This window comes from Bos taurus, chromosome 5 (assembly GCF_002263795.3).
Source record: "Bos taurus isolate L1 Dominette 01449 registration number 42190680 breed Hereford chromosome 5, ARS-UCD2.0, whole genome shotgun sequence".
Lineage (NCBI taxonomy): Eukaryota > Metazoa > Chordata > Mammalia > Artiodactyla > Bovidae > Bos > Bos taurus.
The window spans coordinates 69,039,776-69,060,853 of NC_037332.1; the positions used below are offsets into that span (position 1 = coordinate 69,039,776).

Below are 21,078 nucleotides of genomic sequence, written 5' to 3' on the forward strand. Positions count from 1 at the left end.
ATTCCTAGAATGTTGACGTTCACTCTTGATATCTTCTGTTTGACCACTTCCAATTTGCCTTGATTCATGGACCTAACATTCCAGGTTCCTATGCAATATTGCTCTTTACAGCGTCATACCTTGCTTCTATTACCAGTCACATCCACAACTGGGTGTTGTTTTTGCTTTTGCTCCATCCCTTCATTCGTTCTGGAATTATTTCTCCACCGATCTCCAGTAGCATATTGGGCACCTACTGACCTGGGGATTTCATCTTTCAGTGTCCTATCTTTTTGCCTTTTCATACTGTTCATGGGGTTCTCAAGGCAAGAATACTGAAGTGGTTTGCCATTCTCTTCTCCAGTGGACCACATTTTGTCAGACATGCTAGTAAAGTAATACTCAAAATTCTCCAAGCCAGGCTTCAACAGTACCATGAACTTCCAGATGTTCAATCTGGTTTTAGAAAAGGCAGAGGAAACAGAGATCAAATTGGCAACATCTGTTAGACTATTAAAAAAGGACTAGAGTTCCAGAAAAACATCTATTTCTGACTTATTGACTATGCCAAAGCCTTTGACTGTGTGGGTCACAATAAACTGTGAAAATTCTGAAAGAGATGGGACTACCAGACCACCTGACCTGCCTCTTGAGAAACCTGTATGCAGGTCAGGAAGCAACAGTTAGAACTGGACATGGAACAACAGACTGGTTCCAAATAGGCAAAGGAGTACATCAAAGCTGTATATTGTCACCCTGCTTATTTAACTTACATGCAGAGTACACCATGAGAAATGCTGGGCTGGATGAAGCACAAGTTGGAATCAAGATTTCCAGGAGAAATATCAATAACATCAGATATGCAGATGACACCACCCTTATGACAGAAAGTGAAGAAGGACTAAAGAGCTTCTTGATGAAAGTGAAAGAGGAGAGTGAAAAAGTTGGCTTAAAACTCAACATTCAGAAAACTAAGATCATGGCATATGGTCCCATCACTTCATGGCAGATAGATGGGAAAACAGTGGAAACAGTGGCAGAATTTAATTTTGGGGGCTCCAAAATCACTGCAGATGGTGATTGCAGCCATGAAATTAAAAGATGCTTACTCCTTGGAAGGAAAGTTATGACTAACCTAGACAGCACATTAAAAGGCAGAGACATTACTTTGCCAACAAAGGTCTGTTAGTCAAAGGTATGGTTTTTCCAGTGGTCATGTATGGATGTGAGAGTTGGACTATAAAGAAAGCTGAGCACTGAAGAATTGGTGCTTTTGAACTGTGGTATTGGAGAAGACTCTTGAAAGTCCCTTGGACTGCAAGGAGATCCAACCAATCCATCCTAAAGGAAAGCAGTCCTGAATATTCATCAGAAGTACTCATGTTGAAGCTGAAACTCCAATACTTTGGCCACCTGATGAGAAGAACTGACTCATGCTGACCCTCATGCTGGGAAAGATTGAAGGCAGGAGGAGAAGTGGATGACAGAAGATGAGATGGTTGGATGGCATCACTGACTCAATGGACATGAGTTTGAGTAAAACTCTGGGAGTTGGTGATGGACAGGGAGGCCTTGCATGCTGCAGTCCATGGGGTCACAAAGAGTCAGACACGACTGAGCTGACCTGATGTCCACTGAGTCGGTAATGCCATGCAACCATCTCATCCTGTGCTGCTCCTGTCTTCTTTTTCCTTCAATCTTTTCCAGGTATCTCTTGATTTCCTACTTTTGTATTCCAATCCCCTATGATGGAAAGGACATCTTTTTTGGTGTTAGCTGTTTCATCTGTTTTGGAGATAAAGGAGGGAATGGATCTGGGGTTGGTGAGAAGGGACAGGGGCAGGTGTGCTAGGATGAGAAGGGGAAAGGTGAAGAGCAATGATGCTCTCCTCCTCAATATCTATATTTACCTACATCTTTCTCTCTTCTCGCTTACATCCTGAACTTCAAATCCTTCTTACTCTTCCTTACTGTGAAGTCTCTGTTGTTCACTCAGTTGTGTCTGATTGTTCGCAACCACATTGACAGCAGCACACCAGGTTCCTCCATCCTCCACGATCTCCCAGATTTTGCTCAAACTCATGTCCACTGAGTCGACAATACCATCCAAGCATCTCACCCTCTGTCGCCTGCTTCTCATCCGGCCTTCAATCTTTCCCAGCATCAGTGAAGTCTTAAGACCATCTTTTGCTCCTCTCAGCTTCACTTCCACTTTCCTGCCTGGCCACATGCTTGGTGTTCATTTAACAAATATTAATATTTACAAAGTGCCAGCTAGGTTTCAGGCACTTTTCTAGACACTGGGGAGTCACCAGAAACAGCTGCTCTTGGTCATTGCCAATGCAGGAAGACACTCAGTAAACACACAGTTAGCTAAGAAGGGTAAATTCAGTTAGAGGTAAGTGCCGTGAAGTAAACACAAGGAGAGGCTCATTTACTCATTCTGCTAGCATGTTTGTTTTGGCTGGGAGTCTTGTCTGATTCAGGAAGCTGCAGGTGTTTGAGGGAGGAGGTCTCAACTGACATTTTGCTTCCTCCAAGATGCTGGACCCAGTGTCTCACTCACTATAAGGAGCCACCACCACCATGTTCATTTCAGGACAATGATTGTACTTGAGCTTTTGGCCTTTGGACAGACTTGGGTTTCAATCTTCTCACCCTTGGGTTTTCTCCTCTGTGTGATCTGTGTGCAGTGGAGCAGATGTGGCCTCCAAGGGCCTGCATTGGAGCCTCAAGCTGCTTGCTGGTGTGGGACCTACACGTCTGGATACTCACAGACTCAGTTCCTTCTGTGTGAGACAGGGGAGGTGAGTGTGCCCACTTCACAGTGTTATGGAGGGTGGAATGAGACCATCTACATGAAATGCTCCCTCAAGGGAAGGTGTTGGGTGATGGGTCAAGTCCTCATTCAGCATCACTGGTGGGACCAGCCTCAAGAGGAGCCAGAAAGAACTCAGGACCCAAGGTTCTTGCAACCTGGATGGCTTCAAGGTAGTCTTGGCCATTGCTTTTGTGTTTGATTGAGGTCCTGAGAATAGGTTTTTAGGGATGGGAGAGGAAAGAGGCAGGAGAAGGGTCTCCCCTAGCCTTCCCACTGCCCCAGACTCAGGGTGCATCTTTTTTGTCCTCAAACTGATATGCTCCAGCTGGTCTTCTGTCGCTCCTTCCTTAGGCTTGAAATCCCAGTTTCGTCTTGGTTTGTTTTCTTTCTCTCATCCTGCTCCTCTACTTAGAATGTGAATCTCCCACATCCTGTGGTTCATTTTCTCCAACCCTCATCATTTCATTTCCTTTGCCCTGTCCCTGCTTCCAGCCCCGGATCCTCCTTTCAAATTTCTGGTGGCTGGTGTAACTTCCTCATGGGCATCTCCCACCCCTGCTTCTGCTTACAACAGCCCATGAATCACACTTTGAGACCTAAAAGAAGAGGAGTTCCTACCCCTTATATTGGAATTTGGAGGCTCCCCCGCATGACTCTGCTCTGCTTCCCCATCTTGATACCCCAAGAGCCAGCCTGCTGCTCCCTGAACAAATGCTGTGTTTCCCCTGTATTTCCCCTGAGCATCTCTTCCTGCTGCTCCCACTGTAAGGTCACCACATTGGCCCCGTCCTTCAAAGCCGGGTTCAGACATTGCCCCTGATGCCATGACTGGTGGGGAACTCGCCCTCGCCATGCATATTCACACCTTTCATAGAACATTCCTAACCTGCTGCTGCTCCTGGAATTGGTGCACTTTGCTGCTAGAGAGGAAACAGTATTATTGGTGGGGTATAATCGTCCCTACTGTCAGGCACTATATAATGGCCCACATCTGATATGTGAGGTTCCTCCAATGACAAATGAGGCTCAGGTGAAATCACCTGCCTGCATTCATGCAGTTGGAGAGAGGCAGAATACAAATCCATAGTATTTCTTAATCCAAACTCACAGGCACCATGCTCTCATGCCTCCAAGCAGATGTTTGCTGATTGAATGGCGTTGAATAGCACCACCTGAGTGCGTCGGGCTGAGGGCCAAGTGCCCAGTACAGAGAGCATCACCATAGGAATAGAGAAATCTGGACCCTCTGTGAAACCATTGGGCTGTTAGGTGGCCCCCACCACCCGGTCATGCCAGCAGCTGCAAGTGGGGAGGCCTCGCTGGGCAGCCAGAGAAGGATGCAACCTCATAGGAAAATTGATTTAGGATGATCCCTGCCAGAAAAGGCCCCTCGGTCACCAGCCCCCTCTTAGGTCATATTTCAAAGCCTGGCTCACGGCCACCGGCTGTGAGATCATGGCTGAACCATCTGACTCTTGAAATTCTAAGGACCAACTTGGGAGTTTTATCGCATTTCTGCCGCCCAGGCATGAAGTCAGCTGGACGGCGCGTGACGGGGAGCGTTTCTCTTGTAATTAGCCAGGGTGTGCGGTTTTTCTTTCTTTCTTTTCATGTTCTGCCTAGATTTAGCGTGCTGTGAGCGTGCGCTCCCTTGAGCAACCCCGCCGCAGTAGCGGAGGTGAGTCATGGCTGTAAAATCTGCAAAACTCATGAGGGGATGGAGGGTGGTGGAGAAATAGAAATTATTGTTATCATCTTTCAGGCGCGCTCGACCTCATTACTGCACGTTCACCAGCTGCAGTGCCTTCCGAGCCCTGAGCCAGAAGTGATGGCTTGAGTATGGAAAGGATCGCTTCTTTATGGGGGCAGGGGCTCCGTATGCCCCTGATTCTTTTGAGGGACGATGGGGAAGGTTGGATGCTTAATACTGCTGCTCACCAGCTGGAACCCAGGAGGATTTGCTCTGAAACACTTGGGTGTGAGCGGCCACACGTTTTCTTTATTTTTCTAAAGCATTTAAATCGGGCTTCGTCCCCCACCTGCCACGGCTGGCAGGAAACTTATTCTTAGTTAATATGTTTTGGGGAGGTGTGGTGCTAAGGGTGCTTTCTCTCATTCTTGGGAACATAGGAAACCCTGGGAATTAGGGAACTCAGCAAGACAGGGGCAAGTTTGAGGTGTTGGGTCCATGGCTGAGAAATTCTGGCTCGTGGTCTGCACCATTTTGAAGGTAGCCACCATGTTCCTCCATCACAAGCCTGGTCTGGGGTCTTGGCAGGGCTCTCCGGAGGCAAGTGGGCTGACATTTTCCCGGGCACACCTCTCAGTCATTCTCACCCCCCACCATTCCAGGCTGAAGGTCTCCACCCTCAGGGGCATGCAAACTACTGATCCTTTCCCGTCTCAGTTTCAGGGAAGACATGTAGCCCCTTAGGCTGAGTCACCTCTCGTCTGTCTTCCTACCCTTATTAAAACAGGTTCCCTCAGCACAGTTTTCTCATCTCTTTAAGCCTTTTTTTTTTAATTAAAATTTAAAAAATTTTAATTTTATATTGGACTATAGTTGATTCACAATGTTGTGTTGGTTTTCCAGTGTACAGCAAACTGACTCAGGTATACATACATATATTCATTCTTTCTCAGATTCTTTTCCTATACAGGGGTTATTATAAAATATTGAGTAGGGTTCCATGTGCTGTACAGTAGGTCCTTGTTGATTATCTATTTTAAATATAGCAGCGTGAATGTGTTAATCCCAACCTTTGAATTTATCCCTCTCCACCTTCCCTTTTGGTAACTAAGTTCTTTAAGCCTTTCTTAAAAGCCAAACAAACCAACCAATCAGCCAGAAAAGCAGAAAACCAAAGTAAACAAAAATTATGTTAGATTTTTTTTTCCCCTTGGTTGGTTGTTCAGAAAAAGAGAAAAATGAGCTTTTCATTCTTTGAGTCTTCTAGCAAGAACAAGATGGAACCACTTCTCTGAATTTGTCATCACTTTAGCTCTGTGATCTTGGGTTACCTACAGTCTCTGAGGGTGACTTTCTCCTTTAAAGGTGGGGTATATGGCCCCTTGTAGCAGGGATGTTGTGAGGATGACATGACATAAGTCAAGAATTTAGGGTAGAGTCTGGAGGAGAGTTGGGCTTCCCAGGTGGTGAGTGGTAAAGAACCCCCCTACCAATGAGACAAAAGAGACTCGGGTTTGATTCTTGGGTCAGGAAGATCCCCTAGAGTAGGAAATGGCAACTCACTCCAGTATTCTTGCCTGGAAAATCCCATGGATGGAGGAGCCTGATAGGCTACAGTCCATGGGGCCACAGTCAGACATGGCTGAGTGACTGAGCACATCTTTCCCCATTGCCCAGCTTTCCCTAAGGTTTACTTCTGGGACTTTTCTACCCTACTTACTCTTGGCTTCAGTGGGGTTTACATGTGAGCCAGCTTGTTAAAAAAATAGGAGTATGCTACAAGGAAAGTTTGGGGCTCAGGTAAATCTGAGGTCACAGGCAAGTGACTTTCTCCTGGGTGATCAATAGATGACTTGTAGGCCCCACACTGACACAGTAGCTAAGGTGGCTCCTCTGTCCTGTCCACTCGGGATGCTCACTTCCATGGTGGCCTATTGTTTGTGGGCACCGTACTTCTGAGCATGGCCCAGAGACTCCAGTGCCTCCCTTTTCTTGACCCAGTTTTGGTCCTTTCCATTTCTGCACTCCCCACTCACCCTCATCTCCTGCAGTATCAATCCTGAGATCTAGTCATTCTCTTACGAACCAGGTGACCCTCATGTAGGGGTAGGCCTACCTTGTCTCCCATCTTCTTTGCAGTTTTACAGCTATAGCTTCAACTCTGCATTCTTCCTCCCTTAAGTCTTCCTTTTGGAACCCCGAGAACCTGTGTGTTGGTGGTGTCTCATTTGACCTAATGGTAAACTGATGAGTTAGGTTGGCCCTGTTTCTGAGAATCCCCCAGGGTTTCTGAATCTCTTCTCTCCACTCTTATCTATACCTTCCTTCTTTGACAGTTGCTTCCTCCATTCCCAGTGGAGGTTCCAGTGTGTCGATGCCTGGTATCTAGATGCAGTTTTGTTCATTGAGACCCAGATGACTGTGGAGTGGTCTGTGGCAAAGACAGCAGGTGGGGAGGGTCAGCCTGGAAGATTGTGGAAGCCTCCATTCTGCGTGTGCGGTTTCCTGTCTGCACATTCCTCCCCTCCTTTATTCGTGAGGACTTCCTCAAGTCATTTCTCCAGCCCTAGGCTGTGTGTTCGTGTCTCTTGAGAGACTTCTGCGGCACCCTGGAAACTCATCGCTTTTTAGCGATGAGCCATGTGGAACTGCCCGTTTTGTGGTCACAGATGATTGCTGACCATTACACATGCTGCAGCCCAGTACATGTCAGATATCTGGTCTTGTGCATCCATCTACCATTAGAATGAGAGCTCCCAGTGTGTAGAGACTGGGATTTGCACCTGGGGCATCCCCAGTAGCTAACACTGTCATCTAAGTGTTTGTGAAATAAATGGATGATTCAGCCTGAAGGGAAGATTCACCCAGATGCCCCTGCTCAGAGAGCAAAGGTTCTCAAGCTTGAAAAGGCATCCAAATTTCTCAGAGGACTTGTTAGAGCACAGATCACTGGGCCCCACCTCAGAGTTCTGATTCTAGAGGCCGGATAATAGCATTTCTAATATGGTCGCAGACAAGGTAAATTCTGGATACCATGCTTTGAGAACCATTGTTCTGTTTTCTAATTTAAAGGTTTATTTATTTATTTATTTTATGGTTTGGCTGTAGTGGGTCTTTGTTACTGCACGGGGACTTTCTCTAGTGGTGAGCTGGGGCTACTCTTGGTTGTGTGTGTGGGCTTCTCATTGCAGTAGGTTCTCTTGCTCTTGGAGAATCGGCTGTAGGCAAGCGGGCTGCAGTAGTTGTGGCACACAGGCTCAGCTGCACCTTGGAGTGTGGGAGCCTCCTAGACCAGGGATTGAACTGGTGTCCCTTGCACTGCAAGGTGGTTTCTTAACCACTGGACCACCAGGTTAGCCCTGAGAACCATTGTTTTAGGTTAACAGTTTCCCCCTGGATGGGAGGAAGGTTAGATGTAGGTATGTGAAACAAACAAAACATCACACAGCCATACTAGATTGAACAGTGCCCCTTGCTAATTCATGTCTATCTGTAGCCTGTGAATGCAATGTTGTTTAGAAATAGGGTCTTCACAGGTGTAATCAAGTTAAGATGTCATACTAGATTAGGGAGGGCCCTACATTCATTATGGCTAGTGTCCTAAGAACAGGACAACTTAGATTTATTGACACAAAGACAGAGACACACAGGGGAGAATGCCAGTGAAGATGAAGAGAGAGGTTGGAGTGATATACTGCTGCTACTGCTGCTAAGTCGCTTCAGTCGTGTCCGACTCTGTGTGACCCCATAGACAGCAGCCCACCAGGCTCCCCCGTCCCTGGGATTTTACAGGCAAGAACACTGGAGTGGGTTTCTATTTCCTTCTCCAATGCATGAAAGTGAAAAGTGAAAATGAAGTCGCTCAGTTGTGTCTGACTCTAGCGACCCCATGGACTGCAGCCTAGCAGGCTCCTCCGTCCATGGGATTTTCTAGGCAAAAGTACTAGAGTGGGGTGCCATTGCCTTCTCCGTGGAGTGATCTATCTATCAGCTAAGGAAGACCAAGGATTTCCAGCAACCACCAGAAACTAACAGAGAAGCATGGAACAGTCTCTCCTTCAGAAACTTTAGTAGGCACCAATCCTGCAGACACCTCGATTTTGGACTTGCGCCTCCAGAACTGTGAGAGAATAAATACATTTCTATTGTTTCAAGCCATCTTAGTTTGTGAGTTTGTGATAATGTCTTATGGCAGCCCCGAGAAACAAAAATCCCCTAAAATGCAAGAAAAAAGGCAAAAAATAAAAACCAACCCCACAACCCACCCCCTCAAAAAAAAGCCAGTGCCAAAAAACCCCACAAACCAACACAAAAAGCAATGACTTATCCTTTCTTCCTCACTGAGATACTTTAGTGAGTACTGGAAATCACCTGGAGGATAAGATCCCCAGGTGAAGCCCTGTAGACTTTTCCTACTTGGACAAGGTTGGGGGTGGGTGTCCAGCCCACCCCAAGGGACCACATCCATGAAGGGGCATCATACAGGGCACCTATCCTGTGTGTGCATGGGTGCCCAGTCATCTCTGACTCTTTGCAGCCCCCTGGATTGTAGTCTGCCAGGCTCCTCTGTCCATGAAATTTTCCAGGCATGAATACTAGAGTGGGTTGCCATTCTCTTCTCTGGAGGATCTTCCCAATCCAGGCATCAAACCCACATCTGCATTGACTGGCAGATTTGTTTTTGTTTTGTTTTGTTTTTGTTGCTGTTGTTTTTACCACTGAGCCAACTGGGAAGCACCTCTACTGGTGAATGGGTTGAAGCAGATTCCCAGTTTCCAATTTTCAGATTCTGTTTTTGTACTTTGGATGTGTGTCCTGGAAATCTACATTTTAACAAACCTCCTAGGTAATTAATTCATGGCCAGAGTTCATTTAATGAAACATAGGTGGGAAGGGGTGGAGTGGATAAAGTTTTAAAGTAGGAAAACCATATCTTAGACCTCCCCAACCAGGAGTTCTTGATTTTTCTTGCCATTGATCTTTGGCAATTTGTTGAAGCCCATAGACCTTACTCAAAATAGTATATATTGCTACTTCCTAAATGACTAAAGCAAAATACATAGGGTTACAGAGGAAGCCAAATATATTGAAATATACAATAAGACAATTAAAAAACACCAAACTTCTAAAATTAGTACTATAAGTGGTTCCTTATTAATAACCTACTATGTTTAAGAATTAGCAGCGGGGCTGATAGCTACTATAATTTCAAGGTGGTGATGAGTCTAAAATCATATCTTGAAAAACTGTGACAACTATAAAGCGATTAAAAAATCTGTGATTTCTATTCATGCAAAGTCACAGGAACTGCTTATGCTCCTGTGGTTTGTGGTCCACATTCATAACTGAATACATTTCAGTTTCAATTAGTAGAAAAAAGATGAAAAGTTCCCACAAGTTCATGGGCCCCCTGAACTCTGTCCACAGATCCTCTGAAAATTCATGACCTTTCTCTGGAGTCTAGTTCTTCATCTTTTTCCTTTCTTGCTGGTCCCACCCCAAAGCCCCTTGCCCCACAGCCCAGCACCTGTCACCCTGCAAGCCCACAGCAAACCCAGACTCCCTCCTTTTAGCCCACATTAAAACCTGCCCTTAGTGGCTACACAGTATGGTAGGCCAAACATGGGCGTGGGGGCCAGAAGGTCCACTGGTTCAAGTACTTCCCTCCCAGTTTATTAGCTGCATGACCAACACTCTGAGCCTTGGTGCCTGCGTTTATAGTACCTGCTTTGTGAGGCTATAGTGAGGATTAAACAAGATGTATATAACGTGTTTGGAACATGGTAGGTGCCTAATAAATATTAAATGTCATTTGAATAAAAAAAACTTTTAAGTGTTTCCCCAGTTAGGAGATATTTAAGCTTTAATGAGGATTTGTAGCATTTCATCATGTGTTGGAGAAAGAGGATTGGGTGGGAGAGAGTGAGCATTCTTCAAGTCACTCCTGGTTGGAGCTGGACAGACTCATTCATGGAACAGTAGTTCAAAGAAATGGCTGAGCATGGCTTCTCCTGGTGCAGTGCTGGAGCCAGGGGAGCTCTGGGAAGACCCTGCTGGAATCTGGGCTGAGCATCAGGCATTCAGGCCTCCCAGGCCTACCCGGATGGCCATTGCCATGGTGATGACGGCTAGTGGGAGGTAGGTGGGCATTTGCAGTGGCTTGGCCACTCCTGAGACATGGCCAGTGCCTTGCCTGGTGTGAGGCCGGGGTGTTGAGAGGACAGGCAGATGGGCGGGTGAACGTTCCACTATAGTGTCCTGCCTGCTCATGCCTGGGCCTGTTCCTAATAAAGCCTGAGTGTGTGTGAGGGCCGGTGACAGATATAATGGGGCCTCTGCTTGCCAAGTTGGCTCCTCTGGCTGCTCTGGCCTGTTGGGTGGAGGTGGGGGGAGGGTTGTCTGCAGAGCTCCAGGACAAGCCCTCCTGCACCCCTTCTTCCCATCTCCAAAAACAGACACAAGAGAGCTAGAGCAGGAGATCTCTGTGGAGCAGGAGCTTGTACCGAGGGAATGTGTGTGGGGGGGTGGGGCATTTACTGAAGTCCTCCAGAGTTTGTGTTAACAGCCAGGACAAACCATAGTGGTGTCTCCTGTGGTGGGGGGGATGGTGAGTGGTCATTTGTTCTGGCCCGCGCAGTCCAAAAGTCAGGCTCAGGCCCATCTTCCTCCTGTCAGTGCTAACAGTGTTCTTTGTGCAGGAACCTCGATATGCAAGGGAAGCAAGGGATTTAAGATCAAGTGTATAGCTTGAGTTTAGAATCTTTTTCTGCCAACTGCTACCTGTGTGACTTTGGACAAGGTCCTTAACCTCTCTGGGCCTCGGTTTCTTCACAGAAAAGACCCAGCTAGAAACTTAGGGACATTCTGTCAGAAAGAAAGTGGAAAAGGAGATACTTCCCTGGTGGCTCAGATGGTAAAGAACCTTCCCCGCTATGTGGGAGATCCGAGATAGATCACTGGGTCGGGAAGATCCCCTGGAGAAAGAAATGGCAACTCATTCCAGTATTCTTGTCTGGAGAATTCCATAGACAGAGGAGCCTGGTGGACTACAGTCCATGGGGTTACAAAGAATCAGACATGACTAAGTGATTAACACTTTCACATACCTCTCCCCTCTCCTACCACAGCTCATAAAAATCTCCTGAATGTCTGAATTCTGGGCTCCAGCTTCCTTATATGTGGTCTCTGTTCTGTGTCATGTGGACCCAGTATGGAGCCTGGTCCTTCTGGGAAGTTCCAGAACAGCCTGCTTGCAGAGCAGCAAGAATAAGAGGAGTAAAATTGACCAGAGTGTCTTGTTGCTGTTTTTTTTCATTTTTCATCTTGGTTTTGGCAGGGGAAAAAGACATGAGGGTTTGCATGATAGAAATCTGATCAGCTTCAAAAGGGTGGTATGCATTATACCATCCCTAAAATGTCCCTCAGCCACCCTCCCCACATGAGAGGGTCTCACTGGCTCCTTGCATCACTCATCGTTTAATTAAGTCCTTCTCTCTCTTTGCTCTGGAGAAGAGAGTGGCAACCCACTCCAGTATTCTTGCCTGGAAAATCCCATGGACAGAGGATCCTGGCAAGCTACAGTCCATGAGCTTGCAAAAGAATTGGATGCAACTGAGCAACTAACATTTTCACTTTTCTCTCTGAGTCTTTTCTTTGTATCATCTGTTTTCTCTTCTCTTAATTGATCTCAGCATATTCACTGCCTTACATCTTACCCAAAGTCAAGATTCTTTGTTCTTCTCTGTTGTCTGGGTCAACATCTCTGGCCCTGTGGTTCTCACCTACCTCCACCATCTTGAAGTGTTTTCCCATACAACTGTTACACCTCCAAGTGGAAGTTTTGTACTTGAGGCTACTAAAAGTAATAACTCACTAAGTCACATGAAGATTGCATGAAATAATGTAACCAAAAGTATTTTTTGAAATGGAGGGTTCATATGAAGTCGTTCATTCAATTATTCGTTTATGCCATGAATCTTTGTGAAGACTATCTCAGCATGCCCAGCATCCAGTAAACAAGATGCTGTCAAGGAAGTCATGGTCTAATGAACTGTTAGAAAACAATTGCCATCATGAATAGTAAGTGCCATGATTGTGCCACATCTCATGTGTTATGGTGGGACAAAGAAAGCAGGGATAGATGTATGTTGCCATAAATAGAATGGAGTAGATATTTGAAGTGTCATATAGACAAAGCAAGCTCAAGGTGGCCTTCTGAGCATTTCAGAGAGGAAGAGCTTCCTATTTGATGGATCAGGACCTTGGGTTCGTATCAACTATCTGCATGTTCTCTGTGTGTCCATCTGTGTTCAAAGTCTGAAACATCATCCATGGGATAGGGTATTTGACTATTAGAGTCAGCTTTCTCATCTGTCAAATCTGTATGATAATCCCCCATAGGGTTTCTGTACAGACTGAAAGAGATTCATTAACTTATTCATCTAACAAATAGTTATTAAACAACTACTATGTACTAGACAATGATTTGGACTATAGAGTTTTACAGGGAATGAGATAGCAAATGGGTTCTCTTCCTCTCAGGTAGCACTAGTGGTAAAGAACCCACCTGCCAATGCAGGAGACATGAGAGACCCGGGTTCTATCCCTGGGTCGGGAAGATCCCTTGGAGGAGGGCATGACAACCCACTCCAGTAGTCTTGCCTGGAGAATCCCATAGATAGAGGAGCCTGGTGGGCTATAGTACATAGGATTGTAGAGTTGGACATGACTGAAGTGACTTAGCATGCCTGCATACCTCTCAGAGTGAACATCCTGTTGAGGAGATAACATCTACTGGTGCCCAACCCTGTTAACTGGCCCCTAGAAGCTATGCAGCATCTTCACTCCAGCCTTTTCTTTAGATCCCCTTCCTTATTCACTGTCGCCTGCATGTTGCATCAAAATTCCATTGCCTTAGAGTCCTTCAGCTAGAACTCCTGGGCGTCTGGGAGAAGTGGGCAGGCTTTAGGCCCATGGGCTAGCAAGCAGCTATGACAAAATACCATAGCCTGGGTGGCTTAAACAGCAAACATTTGTTTCTCACAGTTCTAGAAGTTGGGAAGTCCAAGGTGAAGGGGCTCCAGATTCAGTAAATGGTAAAAGCCTGACTTTATGTCCTCACATGCCAGAGAGAGATCTGCTTGCTTGTCTTTTCTTTTAGGGATCCCATTCATGAAGCTCCACCCTCATGACCTGATGACCTCCCAAAGGCCCCACCTCCAAATACTCTCATATTGGGGGTTAGGCTTCAACTTGTGAGTTTTGAGGACACAAAGAGTCCATAGCAGGGAGGAAAAGTGGAGAGCAAACTAAAGATACTGAAACCAATGAGTAAATCTCTCTTTCTCTTTGCTCTCTTCTGCCAAAGGCACTGGGGAGAAACCCAATTTTTTAATGACTTCTTTTTTTGGTTCAGGATTTATTACAAATATGCTTCCTTTGTTTCTCCTATAATCATGTCATTGAGTGGGCCCGGAGAGAAATGTCAACAATGCAGCCCCTAAGGAGCCCTGGTGGTGGGGAGAGTGGAGGGCTGGCAGGCTCAGCAGAGGATACATTCATTAGACGATGGGAGGGTTGGGGTGAGCTGTCCCAGCCCTGAGTCTGGCAGAGTTCACAACCAAGTGGTAGAGAGCAGAGTGCTCTTGTGGCTCAGGGAATTTTCCCCTCAGCCATTGGGCTGGTTTTCCCTGCTCCTTTGTCAAACCTGGGCTCTTCAGTTTTGACATTTTTTTTCCCCTTTTGGATTTTTTGTCTTATTACAAGTAAGTATAGTGAATTTAATGCCTTGGGAAACACTGTTGCATTTGAGGCATGGAGTTGTAGGGGTCCATGGGACCTGTGGTAGGAGCCCAATACCTGGACTCTTAGAGGCAAGGCTTGAGGCTTTGTGGTATGTGCAGTGGGATGGGTTGGGATAGTGATGCCCACAGGTCAGCCATGCAGGAATGGGACTGGGTTTCTTGACTCCCAGGCTGGGTGGCAGTCCACATAACTCCAAGTTCTCGGCTGACAAAGATACAACATCCATGGTGCCCTTGAGAAGCACACAGCACAGCTGTCGACTCTTCTTTATACTCCTCTCTCTCTGTCTTCCTCATTTTTAAGTACTTGGACTAAAGTGCCAATTTCCTTAAGAGCTAGGACTAGATCCAAGGAATGTACTCTGGGCGAGGGGGGTGGGGATGGGGAGCGGATTTCATCAGGAATTCTGCTGTGGAGACAGACACAGGGGAGTCAGATGGTCACTGCAAGGCTGGAAGGAGGACTCTGCTCCTAAGGGCCTGGGTGGGGACCTTTTAGGAGTGGGTGGGGAAATGGAGGGAGACCTTGCTGCTATGGATAGAGGGTCCCTTTATTTACTTATCCCCTTTCCTTACCCCCTCCCCACTCCCTGGATTGCTCCTTCTAGTGCCTGTGTTAGGCTTACAAAGATGAATAATGATGGGATTTTGGAGTAAGACTTAGGTACCTGAACCTCACCATCCTCTCATTTGTGCCTGTTAGTTTCCCCATGAAGAGATTGGAACTCCTTGGGGACAAACACTGGAAGGAAAAAAAAAATCCTCCTCTAGTAATAGTTGGGCAAGTACCTGATACCCCCTTCCTCCATATACTGCACCCCCATCCCTGGCAATAGCTATAGAAGGGCTTTCTGTGTTGGGGTACAAGGCTGAGGCCTGGAAGCTTAAGCAAGCTTCCTATTGCCTCCACCCAAAGTCAGGGTAGATCTGTCAATAGTACGTTTGTGTGTCTATCCAGTGGCAGACACGCTGATGTTGGAGCAGAGTGCATGAGATGCACTGAGGCTTGGTCTAGCATGTAGGCAGTGCCGGAGAACCTGTCTGTCATCAACACTGTCCTTGAGCAGAAGTGGTGGCCCTGCCCACAGGAAATCATGGCCCAGGGAATGTCTCACCCCCGTGTCACAAGCTGGGAGCTGACCTTGAATCCTTTCTATTTCAATCTGGTGCTAAATCATCACCACCCAACTAGTTACCAAGTCCCATTGATTCTACTTCTAAAATAGCGTTCGGATCCATCGCTTCTCCTAATCCCGTGAGCCACCTTCCTAGTCCAGGTCCCTGTCACCTCACTTCCAGTACAGCAACTGCATCTTTCTACATCCCCCCACATCCCCTCCACCCCACCCATCATCCATGCATCCGTGTCCACATTGAGCCCAGGAAATTTCCATTGGTTAATTCCCCTACTGAAACTCTTCAATGTCACCATATTACCTTTGGGTGGGGGGGAAATAAAGTTCAAAATGTTTTTGATTGGTGACTTTTCTGGTAGTCCAGTGGCTAAGACTCCATGCTCCTAATGCAGGGGCCCCGGTTTGATCCCTGGTCACAGAACTAGATCCCATATGCCACAACGAAGCCCCAGCACAGCCAAGTAAATAAATATTAAGAAATACATGTTTCTGATCATTCTCAGAACTCCTGTTAACATTTATGTTCTCATCTTTTGCCTCATCTATTCCAGACATAGTGAACTGCCTTCTTTTTCTCCAAACGGTGTTCTTGTCTTTTTTCATGCTGTTTCCTTTGTTAAGGAACTTTTTCCGTACCCCTACCCTTTTCAACTCCTACATGATCTTCTTCACTCAGCTCTCACTTTCTCCAGGAAGCCCTCCTTCCTGTTGTCTGAGTGGGTGGTCCTCTCACGTTTTTGTAGCCACCTATCCCTTTCTGAATATGTTTTGTCACTGCTTATTTACTTGAAATCTTCCCTGGCTATTGAGAGCATCCTCTGCCATCAACAGGCACCTCTTGTCTTCTGCTCAGCTAAAGACTTGGGTCTCTCTCCCATTCCATACCATGTGGATTCACTTCATCTCTTTATGAGTTTGCCTAAAGCAAAAGAAAAGGGACACTGGACATCATAATGGATGATGTCCACAATAGCAATTATTTCTTTTAACATGGAGACATTCCACACATTATTGGTTGTTTTATTGGCTCTCAACAAAGCCAGGGGTGAAATGAGATGTCAACTCTTCTAGAGTCTTCAAGCAATGAATCTAGCAGGGGTGGGGGTCAAGAGTGTTAGGGACTGCTTTTTTTAAAGAAAACTATATCTGAAAACTCTGGAATGGAATACCATTTTACCTCCTTTCTTCTTTGTTATGGTGGGAACCTTGGGAAAATCCTGGCTAACGGTTTTCTCTCTCTGGAGCATTGATAGTTCAGCCAGGCTTTCAATAGGAGCCGTTTATCAGATTATTCACAGTGGAGCCAGTTGGGAGAGTCTGAAATGTTGTGTTGTTGATTAGGCGAGAATCTGCACATTGTAGATAGAAAGATGCTTCTCTTAGGCAATCAACACTCCCCGAGCACCTGTCCCATGCTAGCCTGTCCTGGGTGCTGGGATACAAAGTGATTCAGTTCTATCCCTGCCCTTGAAAGTCTTACCAGTCCCTAAATTCCATAGGTATGGCACAAAGAAAATAGCAAAACTTGAGACAAAGGAGAGAGCACAGAGACACATGCAATAAACAGAAATGGGCAAGAATGGTGGTTCCCATGTACTCAGACAAACTGAATGACAGGATGTAATTGCCTTGAATAAAGTTCCCCTGGCAGGGGCGATGCCGTAGCATAATGTCAACTTAAAAAGTACACACAACCTAAAAGCTGAGTTATATTTTATTCGGCTGAAATTCTTAGGACTTCAAGTCTGGGAGACAGCATCTCAAGTAACTCTGAGAGAACCACTCTGAAGAGGTGAAAAGAGGATCTGTGTTATATAGAAGTTTTGCAACAAAGGGCAGGTAGCCTGAACATCAAAAGATTATTGTTAATTAAAGAAAACCAGATAACCCAAGTCAAAGGATTTAGCGCTTTTCTATGTATGGGAAGATGCAAGAGTCTGGGCTCACTGAAATCATTCCTTTGATATATACCTCAGCTATTTGGGGCCTGTATCCTGTATTTTTCATATCCTGAGCTTCTCAGGGCTCACTGTAGGGAGTGGCTATAGTCTGATGGTTGCTGGAGGACAGGTATTCTTCTCCTTCTTGAGTTCCCTTAGGGCTCACATTCAGTTCAGTTCAGTTCAGTTGCTCAATCGTGTCTGACTCTTTGCGACCCCATGAATCGCAGCATGCCAGGCCTCTCTGTCCATCACTAACTTCTGGGGTTCATTCAAACTCATGTCCATTGAGTCGGTGATGCCATCCAGCCATCTCATCCTCTGTTGTCCCCTTCTCCTCCTGCCTCCAATCCCTCCCAGCATCAGAGTCTTTTCCAATGAGTCCACTCTTTGCACGAGGTGGCCAAAGTATTGGAGTTTCAGCTTTAGCATCAGTCCTTCCAATGAACACCCAGGACTGATCTCTTTTAGAATGGACTGGTTGGATCTCCTTGTAGTCCAAGGGACTCTCAAGAGTCTTCTCCAACACCACAGTTCAAAAGCATCAATTCTTTGGCGCTCAGCTTTCTTCACAGTCCAACTCACATCCATACATGACCACTGGAAAAATCATAGCCTTGACTAGATGGACCTTTGTTGGCAAAGTAATGTCTCTACTTTTATAATATGCTATCTAGGTTGGTCATAACTTTCCTTCCAAGGAGGAAGTGTCTTTTAATTTCATGGCTGCCATCACCATCTGCAGTGATTTTGGAGCCCCCAAAAATAAAGTCTGACACTGTTTCCCCATCTATTTCCCATGAAGTGATGGGACTGGATGCCATGATCTTCGTTTTCTGAATGTTGAGCTTTAAGCCAACTTTTTCACTCTCCTCTTTCACTTTCATCAAGAGGCTTTTAGTTCCTCTTCACTTTCTGCCATAAGGGTGGTGTCATCTGCATATCTGAGGTTATTGGTATTTCTCCCGGCAATCTTAATTCCAGCTTGTGCTGAGCTGTAATCGCTGATAACTGTGACATCCTTGTTTACTGACATGGCAGGAAATATTTTCTCAATGGGGAAGCTTGAGGTTTCCCCCATAATCTCCATCAGCACCCCGATTCTTTGTACAGTCACCTCTTCCTTTTTAAATATTTTTATTCATTTATTTGGCTGTGCCAGGTCTTAGTTGGGGCACATGGGATCTTTAGTTGCAGCATGTGAAATCTTAGTTGCAGCATATGGGATCTAGTTCCAGGGATTAAACCTAGACCAGGGATTGAACCCAGGCTCCCTGCTTTGGGAGTGCAGAGTCTTAGCCACTTGACCACCAGAGAAGTCCCCAGTCACCTCTTCCTTAATGTGAAATAAAGTGTTAAATAAACACATTCTCAAGTCCCCCAATCCCCAGTTTGTCTACCAAGCACAATGTAAGCCATTCTGTAGCAAGCACTTCCTCCCTCCCTTTCTTTGCTAATTTACAAGTTGCCAACTGTTGGTTCTTAGTTAGAAACTGAAGGACACTGGGCTTGTCAGAGGCCTGGGCACAGACAGACACAGATGCCTGGGTTCCTGCCAACACACAGGCACTTGTGTGCATGCACACACAATCCCATACACCCTGTGGCACTGTATTGCTGTCCAGTCCCCTTACATCAGTGGATAGGAATGTCTGCAAACCCTCCAGGGACTGCACAGGCCCACGGGTAAGACCCTTCCTCCTCCTAAATGCTTGGCAGGCTTTTGCAAAACTGATTTAACAAGGGCCTCATCCAAGACAGTGGGACAATGGGGATCTCAACATTCTTTCTGGCGGCCTCTTTTGCATGGTAAGTGACCTTGGATTGTAAGTGCCCTGTTACTGAGCGAAGAGTTTATGTGCTAAGAAGACAGGAAACTATGTGGGTGCGGAGTGATGGATGGGGTGTTTGTGGGTGAGGAGTACAGAGGGGTTGCTGTGAGGGGATGAGTGCTGAGCTTGAGGCCGTTTGCAGGGATACTGGGATGTGTCTGAATAAACCAGTGGAGACGGAAATCCCAAGTTTGTGTTGTTAATAAATTTGCCGCAGAAACAAGGAAATGATAATATTAATCATCACAGCTCTCATTTTTGCTAGCTGGGGTTTTGAGGGGGCAAAATTAATATCTCTTCTTTCCCTTTGGGTTCAGAGCCAAGGCAAAGGCATGAGGTGGATGGGGCTGAACCGTCACCGTTATGACTGGAGCACTTTTGAGTGACCGCCCACATGGGCTTGTTGACTCCCCAAACCCAGACTGGACTTCGGAGGAACCAACCTGCGAGCACACTGGGGTCTGCAAACAGCACATTCTGTTAGGGTGAAGAGGACGCAGAAGAGAGACCAACTAATCTTTGCTAGTCTTTGACACACCAGCACCACCCACTTAAGGAACAGACAGAAGGCTCTCGTTTGCCCACCAACTAACTCATGGTCTCCCCAGGGAATAATGAGAGGTGGAACAAGAGGCCAGGTGTGGTCAGGGGAACCCCTCTCACCACAGTGAACACACAGAGTGGGGAAAACATGTCTCCTCTGAATGCTCCCCCGTTTTTGTCATAGTCAACCTGAGGCAGGAGGCAGGTGGGCCCCCCAGAGTAAAACAGTTGGAAATTTATTCTCTATTGATCAAAACTCCAAGACAAGAATAGCAGGACAATTAAGGGATGAGGCTGGACCCTGCACAGACCCACAAAGTCAAGAGACCTCCTCAACCACACAGGTGCAGAAAAGGCGCCTTGGAGGCCAAAGGGGAGTCATATCAAGGGATGTTCTACTCAGACGCCTTTTCGGTAGGATCCGTCTTGGCTAAGAGATGCGTGTGCACACACGGGAGGATCCGGAGATATATTAAATATGGCCTGTGAACCAGGCAAATTAGAATGATTGGCCAAAGGAGACTCGGAAGAAACATCCCATAAAAGTAATTCAAACTGCCATGAGGGCTCAACCTAGCAACTCAGGGACTCTCCTTCTGAGCCTGCCTGTGTGTCTCTCCAGATGTACTGTATTGTACTCTTTTTCCTCCTAATAAATACTTAAATTGCTTCACTACTTTCTGTCTTTGTGGAAATTCTTTTCTGCAAGGGCCAGGCCCCTTGTCACTGACCACTGGTCTAGTAGCTAGGATCTGGTGCTCTCACTGCCACGACCCAGCCCAGTCTCTGATTGGGAACCCAGGCCCCGCTCCAAGCTGCTGCAGGCTGAGACTACTCGAGACATAGCCATAGTCAGGGTAGGGTGCTGCTGTCTCCTCATGGGAGCTGAATCCTTTCAACTCCCGCTTCAAGGGGCTGCTCTTCCCATATGGTCTCTGCTCCTCTGGTGTTCTGTTTAGGTTGCTGGGGGCAGGGTCAACTTGACTCTCAGAAATTTCTGAGTTGAAGCAACTCATGTGAATTAAATCACTAAAAAATACTCCCTTTCTTACTTCTTGTCCCAAATTCCATCTAGTACAGCTTCAAATACAGCTCCAAAGAGGTTCTTGTCCAGTGGAGAAGCAAGACTGATGAAGGAATCTGTCAGGATGGAGCCTTGACACAGAGCTTCTGAGGTGGGAGAGAGAGTTGATACTGTGAGGGGCTTATTGAAGGGGCACTGACTGCTTCTGGAGAGGAGCTGCTGTCTTGGATTTGAGGGGTGTGAACTCCATGCAAGGCAGAAATGTGGCTATGCATGACAGCAAAGCCCCTCTTTCTTTCTCTCCTTTTCC

General features: G+C 46.4%; 1 long non-coding RNA gene across 1 annotated transcript; it reads left to right on the forward strand.

Moving 5' to 3' along the window:
* Window positions 1-1,210: 1,210 nt before the first annotated feature.
* Window positions 1,211-20,420, forward strand: LOC132345310 (uncharacterized). The gene is made up of 2 exons (XR_009494564.1): window positions 1,211-2,786; window positions 19,519-20,420. It is a non-coding gene; the product is annotated as an uncharacterized lncRNA (long non-coding RNA).
* The last annotated feature ends 658 nt before the right edge of the window (window positions 20,421-21,078 follow it).